We start from the raw sequence: 11,669 nt of genomic DNA, 5'->3' as shown, positions 1-11,669 counted from the left end.
TCGCTGTCACATTTAGAAAGTAGTTCTTTTAGGTTCATTGGTCTGGTGTAGGCAAAAATCGGGGGATCTTTAAATAGTTCACCGAAATCTGGTTCAGACGACAGTATACGCCAGTGTTTCAAAATGATCCTCTTGTATTTGTTGCTAGAGGTGGAATACCTCGAAACTAATACCATTCTTTCATTCTGGGCTTTCGGTTTGCTTTGTAAAGCTTCCTTACGTGGGATAGTTGCAGTGCGATCAATCGCTTCCTTTAAGATAGTTTCTGGATAATCTCTCTCTCGGAACCTCGATGCCATGGATAGTATCTGGTTAGTTCTGGTGTCAGGGTCTGACACGATCCTAGTGATCCTCAACATCTGGCTGTAGGGAAGATGCCTTTTAAGAGAGTTCTGATGAAAACTGCTAAAAAGCAGAGCATTGTTGCGGTCGGTACTCTTACGAAAGAGGTCTGTCTGTATACCCTGGGGGGTAATTTTAATGAGAACATCCAGGAATGCGATTTCGTTGTGGTTTAGATTCCAGGTAAGGTCAATTCGATCATCTTTGGAATTGAGTTCAGTTAAAGCTGATTTCAAACTCTCTTCGGTATTTTTCCAAATGAAAAGTAAAAATCGTCAATATAACGAACATAAAATTTCAAGTTGTCCGTCCATGTGTTGTTTTGATAAATGTGATTTTGCTCAAAATTCCCCATGTACAGGTTAGCGTAGGTCGGCGCTGCACAATTGCCCATGGCCATCCCGGACAGTTGCAGGTACCATTTCTCTTCAAATTTGAAATAACTATGATATAAAGTATATATCATTAATTCCAGGATGAAAGGTTTCAAAGTGTCATCGATGTCAGATTGGAGTAAAGCTTGCTCTACGGCATCAATCCCTCCTTCATGGGGGATGGAGGTGTATAGACTTCTTACATCCGCTGTACACAAGATGAGACCCTCCGTTCCGTCCTATCGTATCCACTAGAGGTTCCATACATGAACCAACTGGCAAACTCATCGACCGTTACCTTCAACCCATGGTCTCGAACTTACCCAGCTACATCAAGGACACTACGGAACTACTGAATAAGCTGTCTAGTATTCACTTTCTTGAAAACGAAAAACTCATCTTGTGTACAGCGGATGTAAGAAGTCTATACACCTCCATCCCCCATGAAGGAGGGATTGATGCCGTAGAGCAAGCTTTACTCCAATCTGACATCGATGACACTTTGAAACCTTTCATCCTGGAATTAATGATATATACTTTATATCATAGTTATTTCAAATTTGAAGAGAAATGGTACCTGCAACTGTCCGGGATGGCCATGGGCAATTGTGCAGCGCCGACCTACGCTAACCTGTACATGGGGAATTTTGAGCAAAATCACATTTATCAAAACAACACATGGACGGACAACTTGAAATTTTATGTTCGTTATATTGACGATTTACTTTTCATTTGGAAAAATACCGAAGAGAGTTTGAAATCAGCTTTAACTGAACTCAATTCCAAAGATGATCGAATTGACCTTACCTGGAATCTAAACCACAACGAAATCGCATTCCTGGATGTTCTCATTAAAATTACCCCCCAGGGTATACAGACAGACCTCTTTCGTAAGAGTACCGACCGCAACAATGCTCTGCTTTTTAGCAGTTTTCATCAGAACTCTCTTAAAAGGCATCTTCCCTACAGCCAGATGTTGAGGATCACTAGGATCGTGTCAGACCCTGACACCAGAACTAACCAGATACTATCCATGGCATCGAGGTTCCGAGAGAGAGATTATCCAGAAATTATCTTAAAGGAAGCGATTGATCGCACTGCAACTATCCCACGTAAGGAAGCTTTACAAAGCAAACCGAAAGCCCAGAATGAAAGAATGGTATTAGTTTCGAGGTATTCCACCTCTAGCAACAAATACAAGAGGATCATTTTGAAACACTGGCGTATACTGTCGTCTGAACCAGATTTCGGTGAACTATTTAAAGATCCCCCGATTTTTGCCTACACCAGACCAATGAACCTAAAAGAACTACTTTCTAAATGTGACAGCGAACCCACCACAAGTCAACACACGGGCACACGACCATGCCACCATTGCAGCAACTGCAACAATGTGATCAAAGGCAACTTTCTCAATCACCCTATGAGAGGCTTCAAGATTAGGCTTAACGTTGACGCGACTTGTGATTCCGCCAATTTGATCTACTTGTTAAAGTGCCCATGCGGCAAAACCTATGTGGGTAAAACCAGTCGGAAAATCAAAACTAGACTCAATGAACATAAGTCTAATATTCGAACGAAGAACATTAAATCCAACATTGCCATCCATTTCAACGAAGCCAACCATAGCGTGGCACAACTTAAATATCTAGTGTTGGAAATTGTCCCCAAGATAGAAGGGAGAGACAACAACAAAACACTTCTACAACGAGAAACATCATGGATGTACAGATTGCAATCCCAAAAACCTTTTGGTCTTAATGACCGCACTGAACTGAGCTGTTATTTATGAATGCCGACCTGGGCATCTTTTGATGCACCTAATCCTGCTTTTGCTGCATGCTTGTGACAAACTGCACGCCTATAGTTTTATTCTTTTCCACCTTTATCTTACCATGGTTTCATCTAAACACCACTCCAAGATGGCCACGTTTTGCACCTCCTCCACTTTACCCCTTTTCTCTGTCTATCACTCTGACATCTATCCGTCTAAACCTCGCGCACACTCCACGCTGACAGCCATCGTTTGAACAGGAGCTGTATGTGCTCTAATCCACGTTTTTGAAGTAAGCAGCACTTGGGTACAGATCACCGCGCAACCGTGCTTTTATTCTTTATTTCTTCATCCTTCACCTTCGCATGCTCTTGGGAGCCGTTTTTAGACTTTAACTAGATTTATTCACACACTTCGTAAAGCACCCGTCTTTAGTCGGTAACCGCGCTATTTGACACGCATGCTGACCTGTTGCTAATGATCGTCTTACAAACGCTTACTACCCGCATGCCACTGACCGTTTAGAGTCTTGTTATTTCACGTCTGAACCCGCCCGCCAACATTTTCTCTCACATTTTCTCTCACCTATTTACGAATATGGGCGCATGAGGTTGTTCTCACAGATTTTTTTTTTTTAAGTGCAGTTATTTCATTGATTTATCATGGTAATGAGATACAATATTTATTGTGGTTTTTCGTATATCCTTTGTTTGCAGAGCTCCTTGAGAAAGGACATCTGTCCGAAATGCATTGGAGCTGGAGCTTTTTGGAGCTTCTTTAACGTTTAATGATGATATCAACAATTGTCAACCTTTTCATATGAAGTCAATATGAAACATATCTATGCAAATTTGAATTAAAATTCTGAAAACTTTCCATAAGTTTGGAACTTTACTTATATAAAGTAACAAGGTAACTCCAATGTTATCATATGGGAGAGGTAGGCCTTGCAGTAGTGAAAAACAAATGAAAAGTTTTTCACTACCAGGACATTTAAAACTTAAACATTGCACCTTGCCCTCTGGGCTGTCCAAGGCCTACCATTGTGGTGACTTATATGAATATAAAAGTAAGGTTTCGGCCTGCCATAAGGTTAATTGTGTCTGGTTGAAATAGCAGTTTAACACTGCACACACACAGGCTGCAGTGGCAGGTCTGAGACATGTTTTAAGTGCTACCTAAGTGGGTGGCACAATAAGTGCTGCAGGCCCACTAGTAGCATTTAAGTTACAATCCCTGGGCACTGGTTGTGCCACTTTACTAGGGACTTACTAGTTAATTAACAAATGTGTATAAGACAGCTCTACCATGTTTTAAGGCACAAGTACGTTAGCACTGGTTAGCAGTGGTAACGTACACAGGGCCAGATGTAGGTAATTTTTATTTACCGACCTCTTAAATACCGAGTCATACCGACTCGGTATTTAAGAGGTCGGAAAATAAAAATACCGAGATGTAGGTAATTGCAGATGTGCAATTACCGAATCGGAAACAGTCGGTAATTTCTGATGTGGTAAATACCGACCAGTTAATGCCCATGCATTCCTATGGGCTTTGAAGCCCATAGGATTGATTGGGCATATACCGGTCGGTATTTACCACATCGGAAAATACCGACTGTCACAAGGGTGCAGGGGGTGTCACTTTGACACCCTCTGGCACCCCCAAAAGAGGCTCGGGTGCCATGTGGCAGGCATACCTGCCCTAAGGGCAGGTCTGCCTGTCATATGGCATAGGTGTGCATGCACACATGTGCATGCACACCAGAAACGGTATTTTACCATCATGTAGTATTTGATGGTAAAATACCGATGTGGTACTGCTTGTGGGACTCAGAAGAGTCCCACCTACATACCAATTGTCCGGAATCAGTAATGATACCGACTCGGTATTTTACATACTCGGTAAATTTACCTACCGGTAAATTTACCGAGTCTGTAAATTACAGGGACCTACATGTCAAATTGCTTTTACCGGGTGGTAACGGCCGAATTCGGCCGTTACCACCCGGTAAAAGCCTACCTACATCTGGCCCACAGAGTCCTAAGGCCAACAAAAACAAATTCAGAAAAAAGTGAGCGCAGAAATTTTTGGGATGACCCTGAAGAACAGGGCAAGTCCAACACCAGGCCTCTAAATGAGGCTGTGGAAATATGAGCTTGGTGGGGTGGGTGAACCGCCAATTTAAGATTGCTCCACCATACTTTAAATGACGCCTAAATCTACTCCTTATTTCCTACCACAACCTTTTAATTTAAAAATACATTTAAGTGAGGTTTACAAAATTGGCTCATTCTACTCTACATTTTGGGAGTTTGTGGACCTGTGTGAGTAGAGATTGTGGAATTTAGATGGTGGTATGCAAGTCCTATGATGAATATTAAATCACACTAATTTAAAGTGTGCATTAATAGAGACCTTTATGTGTGCAAGATCTTGTTCATTGATCATCTGTGAGGTGTGCCAAACAGTCATCCTTCCATTTGATCTGCATCAGCAGTTCATTTGATGGTTTGACAGCATCAAGTGCCCTGTATATTGGAGAAATTAGCCTCCCACCAAGTGCCAGTGATAGCATATCTTGTCATTTATAGTTTCCCTTCAGCAAGTCCAGGAATTGTCCCAAAGCCTCCTCCACCACCCCAGCTAGTTTGGTATATTACAGGACATATCCCAGTGAGATGCCAAACCTGTCCTGCACTCTCCAGAATGACAGGATCTCAGCCGTTTGCACAAATGTTCAGCTTTGTTCAGCAAACAGTACCTTTCGTAATTATTTAGTTAAGTCTAGTCTCATGTTGGCCCATTAAATTGATCAGTTATGACTGATACTGTGGATCGTCCCCTCTTTCAGAAGTAAGTGCTCACAGGGTATCCCACTTCATGTTCCTTTCAATGAGGATTTTTCTGATACTGCCCCTCCATCAACCAGTCAACAGCATATTGGAGTTGCACCGCAAGGTTATATAATTCGAAGTCTGAGAGTCCTTGTTCCCAATCTTGCATGGCTGATTCATAGCAGGTAGTTTAACTCTGCTGTGCTTCTCTGCCCAGATCATGTTTGCCAGCATTTAGTCTGGTTCCTTAAATATCTTCTGCTGGAAGATGGACACATTACCAGGGAAAGCGTATAAGCATATGGGCAGCATCACCCTTATTTCCACTGCTGCTTAGCCAATACCAGGCAATCACAGTGTGACCCACAAAGCTGTGGATTTCTTGAGTCATTTGACGATTTTGAGAATGTTAGTACAGATTTTATATTTCTCTATAAGGGTTACTTAGACCACTCTATGAATATATCAGTCTACTCTTCGGTTTAAATTCAGGTTGGAAACGTGTTCAAATGTTTTGCATATCAAACATCCATGTGCTAAGATGATTGATTTGTTTGGTTTTAGTCCCACATTAGTCAGAACTCAGCCATTGTCTCTGGAAGCAATCAGACTGCTTCATGGTGGGGTCTTAAATAGATAAGCATGGTTTCTGCCAATTTGAAGACAGTATCTGTCTTTTCCCTGTTGGAGCGGAAATCTCACAGTAATCTCTCTTTGGAAAATTTAGGAAATGTGGCACTATCACCTTTGATTACCATTACCCTTGTTTCTGCTCAAGGAGATAGATCTTGGGCATCGTGTTTTGACCAGGGCACTCCTTCATAGACATGAGCAATTAATCAAATGCAAATAAAAATTTTAGTCAATAATGAGAGTTGTGAGTAGTTTTAAAGGGATTTATTTTCCAATCAATATTTAAGAGTTTCTGACTCTTCAATCATTAGTCAGGTATCAATCAGGTTACAGAGCTGATAATAAAAAAATGAAGTTAGTACAGAGCATATCATAAATTGCATACAGAGCGTTCCATAAATAAGTAATTCCTATTCTAATAAAATGAGGCACAAATGATGTCAGTCAGAAGAGTTCAAGATTAGAAGCAAGAGTGAGCTTGGCATGAAGCTAAATCAATCATTAATTATTTCAATATCTCCCATGAAGAGAAATAATGCATAGAGCAAATATGCCTTGGCAAAGCCAGTTAGTCAAAGCATAAAGCTTGGCGATTTTAATAAAAGTCAGAATAAACAATACCTACATCTAATCTGCCTACTTCTGCCTCTGTTCTGCACTCCATCAAGAGAACTCTCCATCCTGACCTCTCCTTCCCTGCATCTGCAAATCACATCTGCTCTCCTCCCTTCATTTCTGCATCGGAGTCTGAAACTCCTCTGCAGCCTTCCATCTCTAAATCTGTCTGCAAGGTTTCCTGCTAGTGTTCTGAAACTCCAAACCAGGAACATGTTTATCAAAGAATAATGTTACAAAGCATGTAGTGTGACTTCATCTTCATTCAACTGGAATCCAACATTTTCCTAAAGGACTCCTCCACCCCTCGGTAGATTGCATACTTCGGGCCAGATGTAGGTAATTCTAATTTACCGATTCTTAAATACCGAATTTTACAGATTCGGTATTTATGAATCGGTAAATTAGAGGGTGGGAGATGTAGGTAAATTTTATTTTCCATTTACCGAATCGTTAACATTCGGTATTTACCGATTCGGTAAATACAGATTCGGTATTGCCCATTGATTCCTATGGGCCTTGAAGCCCATAGGAATCAATGGGCAATACCGATTCGGTATTTACCGAATTGGTAAATACCGAATCCTGCAAGGGTGCAGGGGGTGTCACTTTGACACCCTCTAGCACCCCGAATACAAGCACGTGTAACATGTGGCACACATGCATGCCCTAAGGGCATGTCTGTGTGCCACATGGCACAGGTGTGCATGCCCAGATGTGCATGCACACCTGAATTCGGTATTTTACCACCCAATTGGATTGGGTGGTAAAATACCGACTCTTAAGGGCCTGTGGCACTCTTTGAAGTGCCACCTACATCTCATTTACAGAATCGGTAAATTTACCGATTCGGTATTTTACCGATTCTGTATATTTACCGAATCGGTAAATGTACCAATTCTGTAAATGAGATGTCCCCTACATGTCAAATCCTAAATACCCGTTGGTAACGGCCGAAATCGGCCGTTACCGACCGGTATTTTGGCTTCTACATCTGGCCCCTCATCTCTAAGACAAGCGAAAGTCCTTCCCACTGAAAATTCTGCAGCTTATTTAATATAACTCAATTTTATAACCTTCCTTTAAAGAAACATTTTATTTCTAACTAAACACATCACATGAGCTGCAATAGAACATTTTTTAATTAGCAAGAAATATTAAACATAACCTGGTAATGCACTTTTAAAATATGTGTGTTTTCCACTCTCTCTAAAGCAAAGAATGAAATGAGGCTTTGTTTAAATATTTCTATCAAGTACATAGATAAAGCTCAGAGGTTACAAGTTGTAAATTATGCTAAGGATTCTTCTTCACACAGAGAGAAAAATTCCTTCTCGATGGCCAACAGAAACTCACAGAGCAAGAGCTAAATCACAAGAGCTGTTTCTGTTTTTCCACATTATAAAATGTTGTGTTAATTCTAATACATGTTTGTAGCACTGTGGTCCACACTTGTAGATGTAGTCTTAGTAGATTTATTCATGTAGATAAACAAGTAACTCAGATCATGTACAGCAGCCTATAAGTCCTCATCAGCAGGTGTATAAGTGCTGGAGGGAGCCCCAGCAGGAGCAGCCTGCTAGCTGCTCAGCCCCATTCACCTACCGTCATCACTCAGCCAGGGGAAACAACCTTTACAACGCAACTTTTACAACGCACTGCCATTACAAACAAACTTTTACAACGCAACATCCATTACATCGCATGCCATTACAACGCAACCATTACAGCGCATGACACTACAACACATACCACTACAATGCATGTAATTACAACACATACCATTACAACAAATAACATTACAACGCATAGTACCCTTACACTTTCCAACACTTACGCTACTGTTGCACCCCCTGGAGTTAGAATAGTAATTTTTACCCCTACACTATCCAACACTTACCCTACTTTTGCACCCCCCTGGAGTTTGAATAGTAATTTTTACCCCTACACTATCCAACACTTACCCTACTGTTGCACCCCCCTGGAGTTAGAATAGTAATTTTTACCCCTACACTATCCAATACTTACCATACATGCAATGTAATGTTATGCGTTGTAATGGTATGCGTTGTAAAGGTAGTATGAGTTGTAATGGAATGCGTTGTAGAGGTAGTTTTTAAAAATTCGTTGTAATGGCATACGTTGTAGTGGAATGCTTTGTAATGGATGTTGCGTTGTCAAAAATGCGTTGTAAAGGTATGCGTTGTCATCTTTTTGCAACCTTTTTCCAACGTATACGTAGCCTATTGACAAATGATAATTCCCTATTTTACCATCAATTCATGCTGGGATTAGATAGTAATCAGTTCTTGTTCCGCGTACATGACCCCAACTATTTCAAGAGAGTCAAGTTTAAGACCGCGAGACATATTAAAAGAATTTGGGATCAAATTATGATTTAAGATAAGATTCCATTTTTCAATGCTGAGTTACAATTATGGGGGAACTCAGGGATACCAGGCTTATTTTCTGACGGCGCTGGTGCCCTGTGGTTAGGACATGGCATAAGTACTTTAGGTGACCTATATGGCTCGGATGGTCTCTTGAGCATTAATACACTAAAATTGCCATATAACATTAGTGATGCTATGTATTTTAAATATATTCAGATGAAAGACTTTTTGGTTAATAAAATGAAAATTGAGAAAGTAGAACATTCAGATACTCTAAAATGCCTCTATTCGAGGCAGACTAAATCACTTATTAGCAAGAGTTATGCCTGCTTAAATAGTCACAGGGAAGGAGATTGCGCAAAAATGGCGGACAAATGGACTAACAGACTAGGAGTTAATATCAGCCCTAGCCAGATTGCAGGCTCGCTCAGACAAATAAATTAAGTGGTCCAATCTTCAAACTTAAGGCTCCAATTATATAGAACGGTGACCCAAATTTACTATACACCTCAAAGAATTGCTAGATGGACTTATGGAAATGTTCTTAGCGAGCGAACTAAATGTCCGAAATGTAATCTGGAAGCCGCCGGTATAGAACATATGCTCTACCAGTGCCCGGAACTTACTGTGTTTTGGAAAGGATTAATAACGGCTTTAAACAGTAGGCAAATCACACTTCCAACACTCTCGGCTCATTTAATATTGTTAGACATACAAGATACTAATAGCAAGCATAAAGACTTGATATCTATTGTTTTCGCTTGTGCTAGGTTGGTCATGGCACGGACTTGGATCTCTAAGGAACCTCCTAGTGTTATGGAGTGGTGGAATCTTATCAATGAAATACATACAATGGAACTCTCATTGGCTAAATTCAGGGGTACTAAAGCACTGAAAGGGAGGGAAAAAATTTGGGGAACGTTCATTTGATACATATGTAAATATTTTCTTTCTTTCTTTCTTTCTTTCTTTTTGTTTTCTTTTTACTGGCAGCATCGAAATGATTCATATTTGGGAATGTATGTATTGCAATCCTCTGCTTGTATTTAATGGTTAAATCTATGTTTGGATATCTCTGCTCTCGATATATGTATGTTAAGAGACGTCTATTTACTTTTTTTCTTTTTTTTCCTGCAATAAACAAAAAACATTTTAAAAAAAAATTAAAGTAAAGGTATGCGTTGTAAAAGTATGCGTTGTAACGTCATACATCCCTCATCCAGTCACCCAAACATTCCACTCATGGCCCATTCATCAACATTCCAATCAAAGCACACACGCAGGCTGAGCAGCTAGGAACAAGATACCATAGGGCATGAATCATAACACAAGAATACTACAAAGTTATATTGTACTAATGTACATTTAACAGTTTTGCAAGTTAAAATCGCATTTCCAGAGTGAGAACAAAATCTAAACTAAACACCTTTAACTCAAGCTATGAATTAATTGTGCAGTGTTTTACATGAATTGCTAAGTGAAAAGCGTCTGACTAAAGCCTGTGAATATCAAAGCCTCATGATTTCACTTCGTAGCACCAAATGCTTGGGTGTCACCTTTTAAATGAAGTTTCATACCTGAAGCTCAAGGCAAGGTTTCCATTAGTGATGTTAAATGTAAATACAATATTCATGCTCCTTCACCCCAACCCACATTTCCCACTTTTTAAAGTTGTTCCTTAATCCTCTTGCTACTGGTTCCATCACCAGAGCGAAGAGCATTGGGTACAAGGAGCAGTCTTGACACCTGCCCTTACCAAGTACTCACCAATCTGAGATTATTCCACCAGTTTTAAGACTAGCACATGAGGCTGAGGAAAGGACTCAGAATCATTCCATGAAGTTAGGCTAGCAGTTTCTCTGTTAAAGCAAAACCTGCATAAATCAATACTCAATTAAAATATTGCAGATTCCTTTCATTATTTGATCATTAATCCACGACATGAGGGAGCCATGTGAGGTTTTAAACTGTATTTCCTCCTTAGATTCTGACCTGCATGTAGGACGCTGGTCATTACATTCATTAACCTGGATATTAGTGCTTTGCTGAGCAGTTTGGTACTGATGTTTAATGTTGAAATGTATCTATATGGCTCATAGTCTTTAGGGTTGCTATCTGGTGTGAGCACCATATAGATAAGGGCTTCCATCAGCCTCACTGGTAGCTGCTCCACATCGTTACCCTTAATACAGACCTGTCCAATGATAAGTGTGTGTATGTTTTATAATCTATCACTGTTTAGGGTTTTCCCTTTTGTATGGTCTATATTGCTTGTTCCTATTGCTGCGATCATTCCTTCTTTATTCAATGGAGCCTTTGGGGTTTCTTTGTGCAATTGTGTAAGTCTGAACAAGATTGCAATGTTTAAAACCTCCCTTATATGCTCAATTTCTGGGCAGGGTGGTTGTGAACATAGCATCTTCAAATACCAATATTATCTGTGTGTACTGCCATTCCTGCTTCATAAAGCTAAGAGGGTTAACAACCTATCTTGTCACCACCTCTGTGGGGTCTTTGTATTCATTGTGTGAACAATGACAGACTGTTATATACATCATTCAGTTTCTGCTGTTCCTCTGTGCTTATTTACATTCCCCACAGCTAGTGAGTTAAGCGCAAAAAGAACAGATGATGGACGGAATGCTGAGCACATCAAACATACACCCCAGTCAAAGATCTGGGTTAAATCCATACTTTTTTT

Source organism: Lissotriton helveticus, chromosome 2_1, assembly GCF_964261635.1.
Source record: "Lissotriton helveticus chromosome 2_1, aLisHel1.1, whole genome shotgun sequence".
Classification (NCBI taxonomy): Eukaryota; Metazoa; Chordata; class Amphibia; order Caudata; family Salamandridae; genus Lissotriton; species Lissotriton helveticus.
This window is presented reverse-complemented; position numbering follows the sequence as displayed.